The sequence below is a fragment of the Colobus angolensis genome, unplaced genomic scaffold (assembly GCF_000951035.1).
Source record: "Colobus angolensis palliatus isolate OR3802 unplaced genomic scaffold, Cang.pa_1.0 Scaffold54, whole genome shotgun sequence".
Taxonomy (NCBI): domain Eukaryota; kingdom Metazoa; phylum Chordata; class Mammalia; order Primates; family Cercopithecidae; genus Colobus; species Colobus angolensis.
Window position 1 is genome coordinate 5,066,886 of NW_012118932.1, and position 8,008 is coordinate 5,074,893.

Here is an 8,008-nt window from a genome sequence, read left to right on the forward strand (position 1 = left end):
TATTATCTCCTTCAAATTGGTTCACTATTTCTGTACTAACCGATCACTCTGAAGGTCTGACTTCTTTTAAAAACCAGCAAATGTCCACCTTCTAAAACCCACCATCTACTGTCCTCATTTGCCAATGCACATGTTGCCTCATTAAGTCATTCCTTTTATTATTATCAGTTATCTCTTGACCGTTATGTCCTATCTCTCCAGCCAGATTTGAATACATGAAAAACCAGGACATGGATCACACTTCTTTGAACTACACTTAGTCCCTGGCACAATGTCTTTGTGCCAATCAGTAAATGTTAGTTGGGTTTAGTGTAGCTTCTTCCTAAGCTCTACCCTAAACTATACTCCTTATTATACTCCTTAGTATCTATATGGTTATATGTGCTCTTTTTGGAAACTATGGGATTAGAATTGTCAACCAGAAGCCTGGCAGCCCCCTCTGGGAGACATTCATGTTCACTGTGCAGGCAGCGTGGGAAAGGGCGCCCTGACCTATTCCTGTACTCCTCTGCTAACCTAGATGAGTTACTTATGCCAGAGCTTCACCATGTCTGCTTACCACCATGTGTCTGATGGGATCAGGACAAGCTTTCCTGGTGATGCCAGCCAAGAAAAAACAGCTGGCTAATGTGAAAAGGATGTTACCAGGCACCTGGCCCACTTAGATGAGCTTTTTGTGCCAGCTTTGCATTTTGCATCAAGGCCTATGGTGAGAGTAGGGAGTGACTGCACCTTCTCTCCTCTCCAAAAGCTGGTCTGTAGGTGCCAAGCTCATAATGGTCATCTGCTGGGCTATCTGTCCATAGCACCTGCAGCTCAAACAACTAAGTCATGAAGATGCCAAGACCTTGGCACTCTCAGGGTATAATGGCAATGCCAAGAACTGAGGGAGTGACAAGTGTTCAAATTGTCTCATTACCTCCTCTTGAAAGTTCCAACACCCAAATGCTGAAGGATATATGAGAGTTATTCCAGGTGCATTGTATTTTAGAAACATCATCTAGTTCAGCCAATAGAGGAGATTCAAAATGTTCAGAAAATTGTGAGGAGCTTGGTGATTTTCAGGAAAGATGATGTCCTTTTATTGCTCCTACAATATCAAGTAATAAACAACCCTCAACGTGCTTTTAATAGCCAGCTGATCCCCAGTTTCATTGACAGCAAAGCAAGATAAACCAACTCTGGCTACAGCAAGAAGAGAAATTTGTAACCCTTGTTTTTAAATTGTACTCCTGCCGGTGTGGTGGCTCACGCCTGTAATCCCAGCACTTTGGGAGATTGAGGTGGGTGGATCACCTGAGGTCAAGAGTTCAAGACCAGCCTGACCAACATGGTGAAACCCCATCTCTACTAAAAATACAAAAATTCAGCCAGGTGTGGTGGTGTGCCCCTGTAATCCCAGCTACTCTGGAGGCTGAGGCATGAGAATCGCTTGAACTGGGGAGGCAAAGATTGCAGTGAGCCGAGATCACGCCACTGCACTCCAGCCTGGGTGACAGAGCAAGACTCTGTCTCAAAAAACAGTAAATACATAAATAAATAGTACTCCTAAGACTGCTTTGAAGGAGGTAGTGAGCAGGAAGGGTCCTGAACGGGGAAAATGGCAACAACAGGAGAAAATATAAAAACATTTTTGTCGTTGTTTAAGTCTCTGTAAAGATAATTGACTTTTTTAAAACAAAAATACTAACAATGTACTGTGGGATGAACAACATATGTAGAAGTTAAATGTGCAATAACAGCACAAAGGCCAAGAGGGGAGAAATGTAGGCATACTCTTGCAAGGTTTAAATACTTGATGTGACATGGGATATCATGTGAAGAAAAACTGGAATAGTTAAGGTTAATACAACAACCCTAAAGCAGCCCTTAAAATAAAACAAAAAAGAGTAACAGCTAATTTGCCAACAAAAAAAAATAATAAAATAAATTCTTTAAAAAAAAATGTAATCCAAAAAAGGCAGGAGAAAAATGGGGATGGAACAAAGGACAGATGGGACAAATAGAAATGAAATAGCAAAATAGTACATTTAAACCCAATCATACCAACAATCACATTTAATGTAAATAATCTAAATACTCCAAGTAAAAGATAGACCTGTTCAGATTGTGTTCAACAGCAAGTCTCAACCATATGCTGCTTAAAAGAAATCAGTTTAAATACAAAAACATAAACCAGTTAGAAGTCAAAGTGTGAAAAAGATATATCATGCTAACATTAAATTTAAAAAACAAAAGCTAAAGTATCTTGATTAATAGCAGTCCAGGAAAATTTTAGAGAAAGAACAGAATATTACCAAAGATAAAGAGGATCATTTCACAGTGATAAATGGGCCAATTTATCAAGCAGGATTAACAATCCTAAATGCTGATGCACTCAAGAGTAGAGATGAAAGCCTGATAGAACCACAAGAGGAAATAGACAAAGCCACACTTATAATTTTTAAAAATAATTTTTCATTTTTTATTTTTGTAGGTACATAGTAGGTGTATATATTCATGGGGTACATGAGATGTTCTGATACATGCATACGATGCATAATAATCACATCATGGAACATGGGGTATCATTTACCTCATGCATTTATCCTTTCTCCGCACTTATAGATTAAGATTTCAACAACCATCTCTCAATAATTATTGGAACAAGTAAACAGAAAATCAGCAAGGATATGGAAGACTTTAAAAAAACATTGACTACCTAGACTTAATTTACATTTTTAGGATATTACACCCAACAACAGCAGAATACACATTCTTCTCAAGTCCAAAAGGAACATTTACCAAAACAGACCATAGTCTTGGTCATGAAGAGAGTGTCAATAAATTTTAAAGGACTCAAGTCATGGAAAGTGTGTTTTCTGCCTGCCTTGCAATTAAATTAGAAATTAATAACAGAAAACTGGAAAATCTTCAAATATTTGAAAATAAATAACTCATTTCCAAATAGCCCCTGAGTCAAGAAGAAATCATACTAGAAGTTAGAAAATGACTTGAACTAAGAAAAGGAAAACACAACTATCAAAATGGGTGAGATGCAGGTAAAGCAATAGTAAGAGGAAAATTTATAGCAGTGAACATAAATAACAGAAAAAAAAGAAGAATCTCAAATCAGTGACCTCAGCTTCCATCTTAAGAAACTAGAAAAACAAAAGCAAATAAAACCCAAAGAAAGCAGAATAAAGAAAACAAAGATTAGAGCAGAAATCAATAGAATAGAAAACAGAAACACAATAAAGAAATTAAAGGAAGTCAAAAGCTGGCTCTTTTAAAAGGTTGATGGTTACATTTGTAGCTTGAAGGGGCTAGAAGGATCACAAAGAGCTCCTGGATTAAGGGTAGATCCTCAATAGCTGCAGGGAACCATACCTTGCCTGCCTGAATATGCCTAGATCTCACATTGATGTCTTTCCCCTCGGCTTCACAGGCAATCATTCACTTGCTGTCTTTTGTTAAGGATATTCTTTCCCAGGAGTCAATGAGTAGTCAGGGTTGGCATTTCCGAGGGAGAAGCCCACAAGCATAACTTCAGGCACATTTGAAGAATTCTGATGATTTTGCCTTTTCTGATAGCCTTGTGTTTTTCCACAGTTTGCAGATCTTCTCTGCCATAGAAAAACTTATAGTACCGAGGCCCGGCGTGGTAGCTCACGCCTGTAATCCCAGCACTGTGGGAGGCCAAGGCAGGTGGATCCCCAGGTCAGGAGTTCGAGACCAGCCTGGTCAACATGGTGAAATCCCATCTCTACTAAAAATACAAAAATTAACTGGGCGTGGTGGCAGGCGTCTATAGTCCCAGCTACTCTGGAGACAACAGCAGGAGAATTTTGAACCTGGGAGGCAGAGGTTGCAGTGAGCCAAGATCATGCACCACTGCACTCCAGCCTGGGTGACAGAGTGAGACTCCATCTCAAAAAAAAAAAAAAAAAAAAGTATATATACTATATAGAGAGTATATATATACCCTATATATAGTACTGAGACAAAGCTAGCAGAACCCTGGGGAAGGAAAAATCCTCGGTGTTGCTGTGAATATGGGACTTTACTAACCCTCCTTGACTCTTTGACTCTTGTCAGAGAAATCTGGCTTTCTCTTAAAATCTGAAGGTAAAATGCCTCACCTGGGCCAATGCCACTCACAGGGATAAGAATACTGAAGTTGGGGTAGGAGGTAAGAAGCCTGGATTCACTAAATACAAAAAAAGAGACGCAAACTGGAAAATAAAATGTAAACCAAAACGTGTGCAAACCAACTGGGAGCAGTTTTGGATAGACAAATCCTGAAAATGGCATCAGGGGGACATGAATGCTAGCTCCACCTCTGGACCTGACCGTGTGACGCTCTACAAGTTATTTATCCTTTCTAACCGAATGTGCCTCTATGAAAAAAAAATGAGAAATGGATTAAATGATCTCTCAGGAGCTCTCTGGTTCTGTTATTCCTGTGACACTCCTACATCCTTCCTATGAAAGTGACAAGGTCAGTGTTAGGGAACCTCTGACCACACTGCTTAATCTCCATGTTGACTTCTGTGAGGAATTGGTTTTAGGACTCTCTTGCCCTCCTTTAATCTAGTTTTTCAATCAAAGTGCTTATTTGCAGAAGGGGAATGGGGGAAACCTGCAACAGATTTAAGTTAAAAAAGGGAGCTTACTGAAGGGATTGTAGGCAGCTCATAGAATCACAAGAAGACTGGAGAGGCAGGAGAGAAAGTGGGGCCTAGGGCCAGCCAGGATCACAGCCAGCATGTTCTCAATCTGGTGCCTGGAAGACCCCACATTCCCTCCAGGAACACAGGATGCCATGCTGGTATCCTGTCCCCTTCAGCCTTGACAGACACAGGAGATCACAACTGGCAGCACTGTGTGCTGTGGCAGCTGCTGCCAACACCTGCCTCTGGAATGGGCTCTTGGCTGCCCCTGCTTTTTGAGTCACAAGCTTCCAATTCAGTCTTGGCAGCTGGGTCTGATGGGCCTAGCTCCTGTCAACCTAGTTCCAGGCACCAGAGAAATAGGAGAGTGAATATTTGAGGTTTTCAGCATCTATAGAGAAGACAAGTTCTAGCTCCCACTAAAACTTATACAGTGAAAAATTCTTCCACAGATGAAGGGGTTCAGTTATGCCACAGCCACAAGATAAGACAAATGTTTTAAACATCTGACTAACATCAGTAGGAAAAGAACATGCTTTCATGTGTTGCCCTATATCATAAAGGACTCTAGGTTCTAAAATCTGGACATGGAAAATAGACTGCAGCCCACCTAATCTAGCCCTTTCATTTTACAGATGGGAAACTGAATTTAAAAAGGGATGATAACCAGCTTGTCGGCTGGACCAGAACTTAAGTTTCCTGCCTTTGGGCCAATTATCCCACTACATCATGCCTTCTAAGACAAAGAACAGAATCCCTTCTTTGTCAAATGAAGTAAGATGCCAAATGTTCATAAAACATATTTGTTTTTGCAATTTAGCTTGTTTTGATTTATTGTGAAGGTTTTGGTATTAAACACATTAGATCCGCTCCCCTCCAGATTCTGACTCAATTAGTATGTATTAACCACCTGCTGTAATGGCAGACATTGCACTAGTGTTCTCCTTAATGCAGCAGGAGGTGCAGCGATCTGTTTGCATCTGAGGAACAACGGGTAATGGGGACTAGAGCACTGTGGAGCTTCTCTCACCATCTATTATTTCTGCTTTTTTTCTGATCATTGTTTTATTCTCCCTTTTTGATAGATACTTCTGCATCTGGTCCTCCTGGCTGAAAGGAAGACAACTGTGGAACCGTCACAACAGCTGTAGGAAGATGTGTTAGAATTTCAACAGATGGCTCAGCTCTTTTAGTCCCAGTACCAAAATCTCAAGGAAGAAGCAATTGTCTCAGAGTCTTTATCCCTGGTCCAGCAACTGTAGCTAGAGGGTCAGAATCACACAGTGCATGGCTGCTTCCACAGTACCTCCCAGAGCAACTACAGGAGGCAGAGGGTAGTTCAAGAAATGCTTGGAAATGCTCAGAGGAAACATCGATTCCATTACACAGATACGAATTAATGTAATACATCAGCCTCATTTATTCATCAAATACTTATTTAATGCTACTGCATTTAAGGCCCTTTTTTAGATAATAGAAACACAGCAGTGAACACAATAAACACAGAAGATAGAAAAAAGATAAACAAGCAAATATGTTTTGTGTCTGATAATGGTAAGTGCTATGGAAAAAATAAAGCAGGGTTATGAGTGAGGGTGGGGAGTGGGTATATGTGCATGCATGCACCACTCTATGTAGAGAAGACAAAGAAGGCCTCATTGAGAAGAGGATGTTTTAGTTGAAATCTAAAAGAAGTGAGGGAATTAGCCATGAGGCTATGAGGTAAAAGCATTCCAAGAAGCAAAACAGGAAGTGCAAAGACCCTGAGGCTGGAAAGTGCTTTGTGTGTTCAAGAGATAGCAAAGAAGTTGAAATGCACCTAACAGAGAATGAAAGGAAGAATGTCAGGAGATGATGTCTGAGAGGGGAGAGGAGCCAGGTCATATAAGGTTTTGGGCTGTATAAACCACTGTAAGGACTTTGGCTTTTACTCCAAGCGAAATAGGAAGTCATTCAAAGATTTTAAGAAAAAGAACATTTCACACACGTGTATCATCTTGAGAGCAGGTTGCAAGTATGTAAGGGTGCAAGCAGGGAGATCAGTTGAGAGACTATTATGACCATTTAACCAAGAGATGACGGTGGTTTAAAACAAAGTGATAGTGAAAATTTTGGATTTATTTGAAGGTGGAACTGACTGGAGTAGTCCAACCGATTGGATGTGAAAAATAAGAGAAAGAGGAGAACCAATGATGAGTTTTGACCTGAGCGACTGGAAAGATAGAGGTCACTGATCCCTGTCAAAGTTGTTGGGGTTTGTTTTATTTTATTTTGTTTTCAGTGAGATGGTGGGAACAAAAGTCAAGCACAGTGAGTACAAAGGAGAACTTGAGGAGAGAGAAATCAGAAACAGCTAGTATAGAAAGCTCTTCAGAAAATTTTGCTATAAAAGTGAACAGAGAAATGGGATGGTAGGTGGAGGTGAGGAAATGTTTATTCATTTTTAAGATGAGAGTGTTGAAGCATCTCGGTACGCTTATGTGAATGATCCAGTAAAGAGGGGAAAACTGATGGTGTGGGGGAGGGGAGAGAAATACTAAAGAGATGTCCCTGGGTAGGTGAGAAATGATAGAATGTAGGACACCGGGCTGACAATTTGCCTTAGATAAGAAAAGACAAAATTCAACCTTTGTAACTGGAGACAAGTGGAGCACATGAGGGCAAAAGCAGGTGAGGTGCAAGGCTTAGTAGGAGAAACGTAGGGGAGTGCTTTCTTGTCCCACGTGCATTTCTCTTATCAAAGCGAAGTAAAAAGTAAAGTCATCAACTGAGAGTGAGAAAGGAGGAAGAGATCTTTGAAATTTGAGGAGATAGGAAAGAGTGTGAAACATAAGCCAGTGGGAGATTGGATAGAGGATGGGGAATGTAACCGTATTTCCAGGCAGCACTAGAGGCCCTGTGAGATTAGTAATCATGAATGTAAGGTGACACCGCATAGTGCTAGCTAGTGCGCTCAGGAAAGAGGAGGAAATAAAGGGAACTCATGGAAAAGAAGAAGTAAAGCTATCTCTCTTTGCTGACGATATGATTTTATACCTAGAAAACCCTAAAAGTTCTGCCAAAAGGCTCCTGGAACTGATAAACAATTTCAGTAAAGTATCAGGATACAAAATCAATGTGCAAAAATCAGTAGCATTTCTATACACCAATAACGTTCCAGCTGAGAACCAAATCAAGAACAAAATCCTATAGGAACAAAGTCTTCAAGAAGTCTGGGATTATGTTAAATGACCAAACCTAAGACTAATTGGTATTCCTGAGGAAGAAGAAAATTCTAAAAACTTGGAAAACTTATTTGGGGAAACAATCAAGGAAAACTTTCCTGGCCTTGCTAGAGACCTAGACATCCAAATACA